Below are 15,391 nucleotides of genomic sequence, written 5' to 3'. Positions count from 1 at the left end.
AGTGTGAGGAACATAAGTCCTCATAACTTCCGGTGGTAAAAACCAGTGGGGTTGGAGTGGCAGAAAACTGAAGGAATCTGAGGTGTCGTCTCTTAAAGGGCCTGCAATGAACTTAGGACTTACTCAGACTCACTACCTTTGAGCTCTAGCACTAGAGCTGCAGCTTGAAGGACATGAGGGACATACGGGGAGAAACTAAAGTGTCTGGAATCAGGGCAAGTTGCCAGGAGACAGTTTCTTTTCAGACACAACTCCAGAGGCCAGGCAGTAGCCATTATTCCTTTTCTGAGCACTCTTCCACACAAAGCCTTTGAGTGGTAGCACCATATCTGAGACTCTATCAACCTGATTCACACAGGTTGCCTTGTCCTGGTGATTAACTAAGGCTCCACTCCATCTAACTTACAGATACACTTTTCTACCATAGGCCATGCTACTAAGACAGAGAGCCAAAGCAGCTCTACCTAATACACAGAAACAAACATAGGGAGGCTGCCAAAATGAGGAGACAAAGAAATATGGCCCAAATTAAAGAACAGAACACAAAACCCCAGAAAAACAAAATGGAGATAATCAATATATCAGATACAGAGTTCAAAACACTGGTTAGGGTGAAAAACGAAAAGCCACAGGGTTTCTTGCTGGCCTGAGAGAAACAGCTGGAGAAAAAGAGCTCTTAAGCAGATAACATATGAAAATATTTTGGCACCCACTTACCCTGGGCTCAAGCAGAGGGAGGGCAGAGAGGACTGGAGACACTTAGGGAGAGTATGGAGCAGTAGCTTTGACGGGAGAACTGGGGGAGCAGCTGAACGGGTCCCAGTGCTGACTCATTCCCCATACTGCAGGTGGACCATTCCCCTCCAAGTGGTGTCAGTCTGAGGGAAACCAAAAGCCCCACCTACAGGAATTAATGTGTCCCACATTAAGCCTGATGGCTGATCACAGATTGAATAGATTAACAACTAAAGGAGACAGACAAAGGCAGTAGATCTCTGGAAGTCTCCAACAGGCTGCCTAGGCGCAAACTGGTACAAGATCTGACGCCACCAGTGGCAGATCCAGGAAGTGCAGATCAATCTAAGAAGCAGCAACAAACAAGAAGAGTCACAAATACGCGGAGACAGAGAAACAACCCCCCATCGAAAGGAAAGGAAGAATTCCCAGAAAGAGTGCTAAATGAAATAGAGGGAAGCAAACTCTCAGACATGGAATTCAAAAGATGGTTTATAGGGGAGCTCAATGAGATCAGCAAGCTCAAAGAAAACTACAAAGAACTCTAGGGAAACTACAAGGAACTCCATGGAAACTACAAGGAACTCACTGAGAATTACACCAGCATGAAAAAGAACATAGAAGCTATCAATAAGAGCCAGGAGTAAATGAAGAATACAATTTCTGAATTGAAGAACACAGTAGAAGGAAATAAAAGCAGGCTAAAGGAAGCAGAAGATCGAATCAGTGAGCTGGAGGACAACATAGAATAAAGTTCCCAAACAGTGCAACAAAATGAAAAAGGACTGAAAAAGAATGAAGAGGTTTTAAGAGAACTGCAGGACAATGTGAAATGTAATAATATCCATATCATAGGAATACCAGAAGGAGAAGAAGAGGAGCAAGGGATAGAAAAACTTTTTGAAAAACTAATGACAGAAAACTTCCCTAACTTGATGAGAGAAAGAGTCATGCAAATCCAGGAAGCACAGAGTCCCAATGAAGATGAACCCCAACAGGCCCACTTCAAGACACATCATAATTAAAATGGCAACATTCAAAGATAAAGAGAGAATCCTAAAAGCAGCAAGAGAGAAACAGCTAATAACATACAAGGGAGCTCCAATAAGGTTATCATCAGATTTCTCAGCAGAAACACTACAAGCCAGAAGGGAATGGCAAAAAACATTCCAAGCAATGAAAAACAAAGGCCTACAACCAAGAATATTCTACCCAGCAAGGCTCTCATTTAAAATGGAAGGTGAAATAAGGAGTTTCCCAGACAAAAGAAGGCTAAAAGAATACATCTCCACCAAACTAGCATTGAAAGAGATGCTAAAGGGTCTGCTTTAAGAAGATAAAGAAACAGAGAGAGACAGAGAGGAACACAAGTACAAAGGGGGAAAATGACAACGAATAAGTACCTATCGATAATAACCTTAAAGGTAAATGGATTAAATGCACAAATCAAAAGACAGGGTAGCTGAATGGATTAGAAAGCATGACCCACATATATGCTGTCTACAAGAGACCCACCTTAGAACAAAAGATCTACACAGACTGAAAGTGAAGGGATGGAAAAGAGTATTTCAAGCAAATGGACATGATAAAAAGCTGGAGTAGCAATACTTATATCAAACAAAACAGATTTCACAGCAAAGGCCATAAAAAGAGACAAAGAAGGACATTTCATAATACTTAAGGGAAAAATCCATCAAGAAGATATAACCCTGTAAACATATATGCACCCAACATAGGAGCACCCAAATATGTGAGGAAATTTTGAAAGACTTCAGGAAGGATATAAACAGCAACACACTCATAGCAGGGGACTTTAACACCCCATTGGCAACAATGGACAGATCTTTGAAGCAAAGAAACACCAAAGATATTGAGGCATTGAACAACACTCAAGATCAAATGGACTTAATATATATATTCAGAAACTTTCACCTGAAAGAGGCAAAATATACATTCTTTTCAAGTGCACATGGAACATTTTAAAAGACAGACCACATGGTAGGACACAAAACAAGCCTCAACAAATAAAAGAAAATTGAAATTATATCAAGCATCTTCTCAGACCACAATGGCTTAAAACTGGAAATCAACCTCAAGGAAAAAACTCAAGAACATTCAAACTCATGGAGAATGAATAACATGTTATTAAACAATGAATGGGTTAACAATGACATCAAGGAAGAAATCAAGAAGTTTCTGGAAACAAATGATAATGAACACACAACAATCCAAAACCTATGGGATACAGCAAAAGCAGTCCTGAGAGGGAAGTTGATAGCAATACAAACCTACCTAAAAAAATAGAAGAATCTCTAATAAAAAATCTAACCCTACAGCTACAAGAACTAGAGGAACAACAACAAACAAAGCCCAGAGCGAGTAGAAGGAAGGAAATCATCAAGATCAGAGCAGAATTAAATGACATAGAGACTAAACTAACAATTCAAAAGATCAACAAAAGTAGGAGCTGGTTCTTTGAAAAGTTAAACAAAATTGACAAGCCTTTAACCAGGCTCATCAAGAAAAAAAGAGAAAGAACCCAAATAAATAAAATCAGAAATGAAAGAAAAGAAATCACAACTGATACCACAGAAATAAAAAGGATTGTAAGAAATTATTATGAACAACTGTATCATAAGAAATTTGACAACCTAGATGAAATAGACAAATTTCTAGAAACATATTATCTTTAAAACTGAATCAAGAAGAAGCAGAAAACCTGAATAAACTGATAACAACTAGTGAAATTGAAGCAGTAATCAAAAAACTCCTGGCGCACAAAAGCCCTGGACCAGATGGCTTCAGAGGTGAATTTTACAAAACATTTAGGAACGAACTAACTCCTATGCTTCTCAGGCTATTCCAAAAAATCAAAGAAGAGGGAAGAGTCCCAAACTTGTTCTATGAAGCCAGTATTATCATAATTCCAAAACCAGGTCAAAACACAACAAAGAAAGAAAACTACAGGCCAATATTGCTGATGAACATAGATGCTAAAATCCTCAACAAAATATTGGCAAACAGGATCCACCAACACATTAGAAAGATCATACACCACGATCAGGTGGGATTCATCCCAGGGATGCAAGGAAGGTTTAATATTCACAAATCAATAAAGGTAATACACCACATAAACAAAATGAAAGACAAAAACCACATGATCATATCAATAGATGCAGAAAAAGCATTTGATTAAGTGCAACACCCATTTATGATGAAAACTCTCAGAAAAATGGGAATAGAGGGAGCATACCTCAACATAATAAAGGCCATATATGAGAAACCTGAAGCCAACATCATACTCAATGGGAAAAAACTGAAAGCATTCCCCCTGAGGTCAGGAACAAGACAAGGATGTCCACTCTTTCCACTCCTATTCAACATAGTCTTGGGGGTTCTAGCCACAGCAATCAGAAAAGAAAGAGAAATAAAAGGCATCCAAATTGGAAAAGAGGAAGTAAAACTGTCATTATTAGCAGATGACATAATAGTGTTCATAGAAAACTCTATAGACTCCATGAAAAAATTACTCAACATAATAAGTAAATTTGGCAAACTAGCAGGGTACAAAGTCAATATTCAGAAATCAAAGGCATTTCTGTACACCAACAATAAAATATCAGAGATGGAAACTAGAAAAAAAATCCCATTTACTATAGCAACAAGAAAAATAAAGTACCTAGGAATAAACTTAACCAAGGAGGAAAAAGACTTGTACTCAAAAAACTACAGAACACTGAAGAAAGAAATTCAGGAAGATACAAATAAATGGAAGCATATACTATGTCCATACCCCTGGCTGGTTTGGCTCAGTGGATTGAGCGTCGGCCTGCGAGCTACGTGTCGCTGGTTCGATCTACCAGTCAGGGCACATCAGAGAAGGAAAACTCTGATTCCAAAAAACCTCCGCTGCCTTGCGGCATACCTCTTCAGGGGAAAAGCTAAGGGAGTAAACCCCGACAGAAAATCCGGAGCCGGAGTCCCTAAGGCGGTTTGACGTTGTAGTCAACACCGGCAACTCCTGCGGCGCACCTAAAGCCAAGCTGTATTGACTCCCTCTTTCCCTTGGACCCTTCAGCTGCGAAGAGAGGGGGGGTCTGCTGCATGGGCAACAGCAGACCCTCCATATCACCCTGCCCAGGCTCTGTAGCTTCAGCTTCACTGGAGAGGACACTCCAGCGTCATCGTAAGATGTCGATTCAACATGGGAGGAGACAGATACCGTGTCACTCCCGAGTCGGACTGCACAGCCATTTTTGGCGGTGCAGATAGACTCTTAGGAAGCTACACCATCGTCTCTCGAGACGGACGGCTGCCGACGACTATGTCCATGGATGGGAAGAATCAACATCATTAAAATGTCCATACTACCCAAAACAATTTATAGATTCAATGCAATCCCTATTAAAATACCAATGAAATATTTCACAGACCTAGAACAAATACTTCAAAAATTTATGTGGAACCAGAAAAGACCCTGAATAGCCACAGCAATCTTGAGGAAGAACACAGTACGAGGAATCACAATACCTGATATCAAACTATACTACAAGGCCACAGTAATCAAAACAGTCTGGTACTGGCATAAGAACAGACATATAGATCAGTGGAACAGGATAGAGGGCCCAGAAATAAACCCAGGTATATGGTCAACTAATATTTGACATAGGGGAAAAAACATAAAAGGAAGTGAAAAGAGCCTCTTCAACAAATGGTGCTGGGAGAACTGGACAAGGCCATGCCAAAAAGATGAAACTAGACCACCAACTTACACCATACACCAGAATAAACTCAAGATGGATCAAAGACTTAAATGTAAGCTGTGGCACCATAAAAGTCCTAGAGGAAAACATAGGCAGGGAAATTTCAGATATCCCACGTAGCAACATTTTCACTGATATATCTCCTAAGGTAAGGGAAATAAAGGAAAGAATAAACAAATGGGACTACATCAAACTGAAGAGTTTCTGCTTAGCAAAAGAAAACATCAGCAATATGAAAAGGGAACCAACCATATGGGAAAATATATTTGCCAATGATACCTCAGACAAGGGATTGACCTCCAAATATATATAAAGAACTTATATGACTCAACACCAAGAAGACAGACAACCCAATTAAAAATTGGGCAAAGGATCTGAACAAACACTTCTTCAAAGAGGACATACAGAGGGTCCATAGACATATGAAAGAATGCTCAACATCACTGGCCAGCAGAGAGATGCAAATAAAAACCACAATGAGATACCACCACCTCACACCAGTCAGAATGGCCATCATCAACAAATCAACAAACAACATGTGCTGGCAAGGATGCGGAGAAAAGGGAACCCTGGTGCACAGCTGGTGGGAATGCAGACTAGTGCAGCCACTATGGAAAACAGTATGGAATTTCCTCAAAAAACTAAAAATGAAACTGCCTTTTGAATCAGCAATTTCATTGCTAGGATTATATCCAAAGGGTCCTGAAACACCAATTCAAAAGAACCTATGCACTCCTGTGTTCATAGCAGCACTATTTACAATAGCCAAGTGCTGGAAACAACCTAAGTGCCCATCTGTAGATGAGTGGATCAAAATACTGTGGTACATTTACACAATGGACTATTATGTAGCAGAAAGAAAGAAGGAACTTCTACTATATGCAACAACATGGATGGAACTAGAGAGAATTATGCTTAGTGAAATAAGTCAGGCAACAAAAGAAAAATACCTGATGCTGTCACCTATTACAAGAAACTAATGAACAACACAAACAAACAAACAAAATTGAACCAGAGGTATGTAAACAAGGAGTAGACTAACAGTGAAAAGGGGGGCGGAGAGAAGGGGATAAGAAAGGGAAGGCTCTAGTCAAAGAACATGTATAAATGACCCATGGACATGGACAACTGGGTGGGGACTGACTGTGGGAGAAGGGGTGGGTAGAGTGCGGGGAAGCAATAGGGAAAAAAGTGGGACAACTGTAATAGAAAAACAAACAAAAATTTTTAGTGGGGGAAAGAAATGAAAGCAAAATAAATTAATAAATGAGACAGCAATCTGCCCCCTCACCCCCCCAAAAACCCTCACATGTAGGACAGTGAACAAAAGAAAATGTATAGTATGGAATGCAATTTTAGTGCATATTAGAAGGACAAGGATTTTCCTTCACACTGTATATCTTTCTCCCTATCTGATCCCTCCAGAATTTGGCATTCTGAAGAAGTAAGCAATGACATAAGTTTCTTTGCATAAAATTAATAAGACCCGTTGTTAATAAAGGTTTTGTTGACCATAACTTTGACTGGAATGCCATGCCTAAAGGAGACAAAAAAACAAAACAAAACAGAAAACAACAAAAATCACTGGTTAGTAGGGATGCTCAAGGAACTCATTGGGTACTTCGACAGTAAAAAAAGACTCAGGCAGAAATGAAGTTTACACTAAATGAAATAAAGAAAAATTAACAGGGAATCAACAGTGGAGTGGATGAAGGCAAGAATTGAATCGATGATCTGAAACATAAGGAAGAAAAAAGCATTCAACCACAATAGAAAGAAGAAAAAGGAATTTTAAAAAACAAAGATAGGGTAAGGAGTCTCTGGGACAACTTCTAACATACTAACATTCAAATCATCAGAGTGCCAGAAAGAGAAGAGAGAGAGCAAGAAATTGGAAACTTATTTGAAAAAATAATGAAAGAAAACTTCCCTAATTTGGGGAAGAAAATAGACGTACAAGTCCAGGAAGCACAGAGAGTCTCAAACAAGTTGGACCCAAAGAGAACCACAGCAAGACACATCGTAATTAAAATGTCAAAGGTTAAAGTTAAAGAGAGAATCTTAAAAGAAGCAAGAGAAAAACAGAATTACCTACAAAGGGATGCCCATAAGACTGTCAACTGATTTCTCAAAAGAAACTTTGCCAGCTAGAAGGGACTGGCAAGAAGTATTCAAAGTGATGAAAAGCAAGGACCTACAACCTAGATTACTCTATCCAGCAAAGCTATTATTTAGAACAGAAGGATAAAGTGCTTCCCAGACAAGATAAAGCTAAAGGAGTTCATCATCACCAAGCCTTATTATGTGGAATGTTAAAGGGACTTATTTAAGAAAAATAAGATCAAAATTATGAACATTAAAATGGCAATAAATTCACAACTACCAACAATTGAATTTAAAAAACAAAACAAGCAAATAAGCAGAACAGAAACAGAATCATAGATATGGAGATCATCTGGAGGATTATCAGTTGGGAGAGGGAAGTGGGAGAAAGAGGGGAAAGGTGCAGAAATTAAGACCCACAAATTGGTAGTTACAGAATAGGCAAGAGGATGTTAAAAACAGCATAGGAAATGGAGTAGCCAAAGAACTTATATGCATGACCCATGGACATGAACTAAATGGGGAGTGGGAGGAGAGATTGGCAGAGGGAATGGGTGGTGCTGGGTGGAGGGTGGCAACGGAGGAAAAACTGGGACAACTGTAATAGTATAATCAATAAAATATATAAAAATAAAAAAAGGAGGTGGAAAAGATTAAGTTATTTATTTAATTGCCCATATAATTCATTTGGCTTGGAGATACTGTGCAATGGTCTTGATTTTGTTATAAAAGAATGTTGGTGAAAAGCTAGAATCCAGGATGCGAGCTAAACAAAGTTAATCCAGAATGTCTCCAGCTCTCACAATCTAATCTGTGCACAGCACTGCCATTTGCAGGAGGAAAGAGTTAGAAAAGAGAGGAGAGAAAAGGAAAGAAAGAGTGAAGAGGATAAGAAATGGAGAAAGGAAGAGAGAGGAGATATCCCTATGTACAGTCACACTTAGTACACAGGGCTCAAAGACATGCTTCAGGCCAGTGATGAAAGGCAACAAGAACCTCAAGTTCTTCTAAGCAGGATGAAAGGAGTAGCCTAAGTGAATCTGGTCTACATTTACACCTTGGCCACCCCGGGCTGTCACAAAGGGAGGGTAAAGGCACCTAGGCCACTTGGAAGGCACTCTGAGGGAAACGGGCTTTTGAGCCACAAGGATTAAGAAAATAGAATACAGAAGGGGAGATAAAAGCTGTTGCTGAACAAGGAAGCAGAGAATGAACTCTGGAGTGGAGGACATAAAGGACAGGGACGCTCCTTCACAACAGAGAATTGGTTATTGGAAAGAGTGGGGCTGAACTTGGTAAGAGCCATGGGATTTAGAAGTTTTAAGAGTTTAAGTCAATCGAGTCTTTAAAGATAAGACCATTCCCATGCTATTTAAACCATCCCAGACTGTAGCGGAGAGAAGCAAAGCCTCCAAATTATTTTATAACATAAAATAACTGATGAAAAATACCTGTCAATGATATCACATCAAAAGAGAACTATAAACCATATATGGACACAAGCTTTAGACTAAATGCTGGTAGGCAGAATCCAGTAGAACTTTAAAAGAATAGACTTCCTTCTGGAAAAACAAGGTAGTTCTACACTAGGAAATCTATTAATATAATTCCCCATATTTCTTAAAAGAATAAAATAGGTCATTTAGTCATCTCCATTGGTGCTAAAAACAATTTGACAAAATGGACCATATATTCATTATTTCTTAACTGTTCTTAATAAAATAGGAATACATTTTCTAAATATATTTAAGATATCTATATCTATCTATATCTATATCTACATATATCTATATATCTATATATAAAGCCAGCATTATGCTTAATGGTGAGACAAAAGAAGAATTCCTGTTAGATTTGGGAGTAAGAGGAAGATGCCCACGAACAACTCTTAGTTAACACTGTCCTATATAAGTAGTGGTCAATGCAAAGACAATTAAAGGAAATAAAGGAATAAAATAACGCTTAGTTGCAGAAGCTTTGATTCTATATTTAGAAATTTCATGACAATGAGTTGATGTGTCAGAGAAAAGTAAGATAATTCAGTAAAGTGGGTATTAACAAATATAATGAGAAAATCAATAGCTTTCTATATACAAACATCTACCAGTTAAAAATATAATTTAAAAAATCCCATTTTACAATAACAGTAAAGACAAACTGTACAGGAAATGATCTAACAGAGAATGGATAGGAACAGAGATTCATACATACTCTCTGAGAGCTGTTTTTATGGTGTTTAAACTTTTAGCCTATAGGAAGACCTGATAGCCAGCAGAGTTTACGTACCAGTTTGTGTGGAAATGAGACTCCTGGGCCTAACATGATCTATCATCACAACATTTTCAAAGGACAAGAGCACTGTACGGGAGTCCAGACCCCAGAGGACTGACTTGCTCACTTGACCTACCTGAATAACAACTTTTCTGGACCTCAGTTTCCTCAGCATTTAGGAAAAAGTGTGGGTGCATGTATTGCATCAAATGTAAACTGGGAGTTCACAGATATGTCTTATTGACCTCCTAAAAAGTAGTTTTAATAAATAGTCGAAATTGGGTTAGTTCACATAAAAACCTGCATTCTCGGCACCATCTAACATAACAGGGCTGGCCTGTCCCATTGCTACAACAAGCTGCAGCTGCAGAAGCTGTTGCTGCTTCTCTCAGAGCCTGGCTCCTGTTTTGCAAACCTCCATGCTGTCCCTCACCACCTTGGTGTCACTGGCCTGATTATTTACCTCATCAGCTGACCCTGAAGGCATTCAGTTATAGCTCTTGGTCATTCCAGTAAGCTTCTTTCACTTGCACAATTTAATGATTCTAAAATTCGGTCTATCAGTCTAGAAAACATATTCCTTTCCTTATTACTTAAGAGCCTGGGCATTTTGAGTTAATGTGGGTGTAGCAAGCTCTGGACCTATGCTTGCTTTCCTTTTTTTTTTCCTTTCCATTTGCTTGTAGCAGACTATCCTTGGTTACCATGGTGATTACCATCCCTTAATAATACACTGCTACCGCATGGGGAATGTAATTTTCTTTAAGCTCAGTGGAAAGCAGTGGGGGAACAGTAGTAGGTATAACAGCTTTCTCTTCCCGTCTGTCCCTAGGTGCTCCTCAGTCACCACAAAGGACAAGAGCAAGCTGCTGATCAATGTCCCCAGAAAAACCAACATGAGAGCTGCTGTTAGGATTTAAATGCCTTCCCTGGGTCCCAGTGCACATGTGGGAACCCTCAGAAAGGCTATTTTCAACCTCCAAAAGTGTTTGGCATCAAGTCTCATGGGACTTAATTAAAATAATCAGTTTCACAGCCCAGCCTCTCGACTCTAACCTCCCACACAAAATGAGCATCCCATGCGCCAAGAGGCCCTGTTCACACATACTCAGAGCGAGGAACATCTCTAACGGCACGCTCTCCTCCTGGCAAGGATTCCGTGGTCTGCATCTGTCCTGTTCTGACAAAACTGAAGGCAGAGAAAGGTAATCCACAGCCCGTGCCCCTGCTTGGACTTCCAGGCCTCACTTCAGAGTTGTCAGAGGTTCTGACTGTGTCCAGGGAGATGGGAGAAAAATGGTGCTCTCTCACCCACAAAACCCTCAGCACCCAGGTGCTCACTCCTTGGAGTGTCACCTCGAAAGGCATGTTGGATCTGCCCAATGCTGACCTGGCTCACCAGTATTTTGAAGGCTCTAACTCCTAAAGTCCATTTTAAAAAACTGAGACATAACTGACATACAACAATGTGTAAGTTTATGGTGTATAAGGGATTCTGAGGTCCATTTTAAAATCATGGCCAAATAGAAAACCAGGCAAATGAAGGAGGTTAAAATTTTAAAACATGTATTGTTATTATTAATTTTATTGTAGTAAGAATACTTACATGAGACATACCTACCCTCTTAACAGATTTTTAAGTGTATAATACAGTATTGCTATCTACAGGTATAATGTTGTAGAGCAGCTTTCTAGAACTTACTCATTTCGCACAGCTGAAACTTTATATTCATTAGTTAACAATTTCCCATTTCCTCTGAGGCTGAATTTTCAAAAGTATATTTTATTGATTATGTTGTTACATTTCTCCCACTTTTTACCCCTTGGCCCACATCCACCCAATACCCTCCAGCAATACCCCCCTTAGTTCATGTCCATGGATGCATGTAAGTTCTTTGGCTTCTCCATCCTATACTATTCTTAACATCCCCCTGTCTATTCTGTACCTACCAGTTATGCTTTTTAATCCCTGCACCTTTTCCCCCATTCCACCCGTTTCCCCTCCCATTTGATAACCTTCCAAATGATCTCCATACCTATGATTCTATTCTTATCCTAGTTGTTTGCTCAGTTTCTTTCTTTCCTTTTTTAGATTCAGTTATTGATAGTTGTGAATTTGTTGCCATTTTAGTGTTCATAGTTTTGATTGTATTCTTTTTCTTAAACAAGTCCCTTTAACATTTCATGTAATAATGGCTTGGTAATGATGAACTATTTAGATTTACCTTGTCTGGGAAGCATTTTATCTGCCCTTCCATTCTAAATGATAGCTTTGCTGGATAGAGTAATCTTGGTTGTAGGTCCTTGCTTTTCATCACTTTGAATACAGTAGTCCCTCTCTATATCACGGTTCACTTATCGTGACCTCACTGTATCACATTTTTAAAATATTATATTTAATTATTTATCACAGATTTTTCACTATATCACGGGATTTTGTAGTACTGTATACGTATTTATATGTGTAGTATTTATGATTTTAATAATTTTTGCCTAAAATTTTTCAAAAAAATATAATAAATGATTCTAACATTAAAAGAATATTAAATTGAAATAAAATGCTGCACACTGTTTACAGTATGTATTTTTTTTCAGATGAACATAAACATTATGCTGAAAATGAGATGTATGCTTGAGCTCATTTGCCTACGTGAGATTGTACATGGCACATGATTGGCTGATTGATAGAAGGCAGCCAACCAGAGCGTTGTCTTGTGTATCCTGGGCACTGACTGGCTCAGTAACCATAGCATCAGTTTGTCTGCTATCCCACACTGTGCTCATATGTTCAGCATCTTGTCTTGTCCACTTCACTCCTACCTTCGATTGCTGTGCATAGTTTTGCTCTGTGGTGTTGTGTTTTGTGAAATTTTCCTTAAAGACTGAATTTATTGCAAGCCCTATGATGCCACCCAAACGTTCTGCATCTTCTAAGGATTCTGATAGTGAACCCAAGTGCCAGAGGAAGATGCTTACCATAAAAGAGGAGGTGTAACTTCTCAACATGTTGAAGGAAGGGAGAAGCTATGTGTCTGTTGGCTGCCATTACGGGATCAATGAGTCCATGGTTCGCTATAGAAAGGATGAGAAGAATATCAGGTCTACAGCATCAGTGGCTTTCAACAAAACAGCAAAGAGTATGGTTACTTCCTGAAGTAAGATCATTGTGAAGATGGAGTCTGCGTTAGCTGTGTGGATAAACGATTGCAGAAGAAAGACTATCTTGCTGGATACAAACACCATCCGGATGAAGGCCAAGAAACTGTATGATCATTTAGCAGCAAAAAGGGATGATCATGATGGTGATGAGAATGAAAAAGAAGACGATGATGACGATGACACTGAAGTGGGACCTTTGAGTGCTTCTCCAACCAGACCAACCCCATTCAGTGCCAACAAGGGCTGGTTTGACAAATTTTAGAAATGCTTTGGACTCAAGAGCGTTTCTCTGCACAGAGAGGCTGCCTCTGTGGATAAAGCCGGAGCCATGGCGTACGTGAACAACACAAAGACATCATCGAGGAAGGAGGCTATAAGCCTGAACAAGTTTTCAACATGGATAAAATGGGCTTATTCTGGAAATGGATGTCGTCTCACACTTTCATTATAAAGAAAGAAGCAAAATCCCCTGGTTTCCAGGCCCCAAAAGATAGGGTAACTTTAATCATGTGTGGGAATGCTGCAGGCTTTATGATAAAGCCAGGGCTTAGTTATAAGTCCAAGAACCCAAGGGCCCTAAAAAAGCAAAAATAAGAATGTGTTGCCTGTGTACTGGATGCACAAACCTAAGGCTTGGATCACGAAACTCCTCACGACTGATTGGTTTCATCAGTGTTTTATCCTGAAAGTTAAGGTTTATCTGGCAGAGAAAGGCCTTGATTTCAAAGTGCTTCTGATAATGGGCAATGCTGGAGGCCACGCTGTCGACCTAATGTATGATGGCATCCAGACAGACTTCTTGCTGCCGACCACCACATCGCTCATTCAGCCAATGCATCAAGGTGTTATTTGCACTTTTAAGGTGCTCTACAACTGAAATGCCCTGCAAAACCTCGTTGAAGCTACAGACTCAGATGAAGACTTCTCACTAAAGGCGTACTGGTGTGAGTACACAATTACATCGTTTCTCCAAAATATTCAAAAGGCCATAAAGGAGATGAAGAGTGAGACTTTGAATGCCAGCTGGAAAAAATTGTGGCCAGAAGTGGTCCATGATTACAAGGGATTCTCTCCTGATGAAATCCATCACTCTGTGGTGGATAAGGCCGTGAAGCTGGCAAAAATACTGGGAGGAGAGGGCTTCAGTGACATGACTACTGAAGACGTAAATACCCTGATTGATGTGCACTCTCAACTGTTGATGGATGAAGACCTGGAGGAACTGGCTAAGTCAGCAAGTGAAGAAGAGGATGAGGAACAAGACGAACAATGGGCTGAAGAAGAGGAGGAGGTTGGCCTAACACTTGATTGTCTTGCAACCGTGGTCAGAATGGCCAAAGAACTTGAACGAGTGGCTGAAGAATGGGACCCCCATATGGTTTGTTCACTGAAGTTTGAAAATTCAATCGACAGTGCCATGTCAGTTTACAAAAACATTCTCAACCAGAAGAAGAAGCAGCACCAGCAACTCCCCATAACTATGTTTATCACTCGAATGAAGAGTTCGGTTACACTTATGCCTTTAATGGAACTAGAAGTTATGGATGAGGCCAAAGATGCTACTGCACCACCTGAAGAAGCGCCTGATGAAGTCGTGCCTTTAGAAGGGCTGTAATGCTCTTCTTTGCTGTGCAGGACATGCATCTCATCTTCATTACCTTCATCATCATCAGTCATCATCGTCGTCGGCAGCCATCCGTCTTGAGAGACGATGGTGTAGCTTCTTAAGAGTCTATCTGCACCACCGAGAATGGCTGTGCAGTCCGACTCGGGAGTGACATGGTATCTGTCTCCTCCCGTGTTGAATCGACATCTTGCGATGACGCTGGAGTGTCCTCTCCAGTGAAGCTGAAGCTACAGAGCATGGGCAGGGTGATATGGAGGGTCTGCTGTTGCCCATGCAGCAGACCCCCCCTCTCTTCGCAGCTGAAGGGTCCAAGGGAAAGACGGAGTCAATACAGCTTGGCTTCAGGTGCGCCGCAGGAGTTGCCGGTGTTGACTACAACGTCAAACCGCCTTAGGGACTCCGGCTCCGGATTTTCTGTCGGGGTTTACTCCCTTAGCCTTTCCCCTGAAGAGGTATGCTGCAAGGCAGCGGAGGTTTTTTGGAGTCAGAGTTTTCCTTCTCTGATGTGCCCTGACTGGAAGATCGAACCAGCGACACTTAGCTCGCAGGCCGACGCTCAATCCACTGAGCCAAATCATCATCAGTACTGCACAGCTAATTCATCATCTTCATTATTCAAGTTGTAGTATACTTCACTGGTGAGTACCCATAAAAATTTTTACAGTACTGTATATGTATGTTGTTAAAGTTACGTAGGTTTAAGAGTGTAGAATATGTTTATGAACATAACTAG

The 15,391-nt window shown here is 40.1% G+C and overlaps 1 long non-coding RNA gene across 3 annotated transcripts in view; it reads left to right on the top strand.

The window, feature by feature from the left end:
• The window catches only part of LOC150008821 (uncharacterized), a 145,443-nt gene that overhangs the window by 70,965 nt on the left and 59,087 nt on the right, over positions 1-15,391 (top strand). Inside the window, exon 3 of one of the 3 annotated variants that reach the window (XR_016511141.1) lies at positions 10,705-11,072. The exons of the other annotated variants lie outside the window; for them this stretch is intronic. This is a non-coding gene — a long non-coding RNA (uncharacterized LOC150008821). Of the gene's footprint in view, positions 1-10,704; positions 11,073-15,391 lie in introns of those variants that run through there. 3 annotated transcript variants of the gene reach the window in all.

Source organism: Furipterus horrens, unplaced genomic scaffold, assembly GCF_987537825.1.
Source record: "Furipterus horrens unplaced genomic scaffold, mFurHor1.1.pri manual_scaffold_5, whole genome shotgun sequence".
Lineage (NCBI taxonomy): Eukaryota > Metazoa > Chordata > Mammalia > Chiroptera > Furipteridae > Furipterus > Furipterus horrens.
This window is presented reverse-complemented; position numbering and strand designations above follow the sequence as displayed.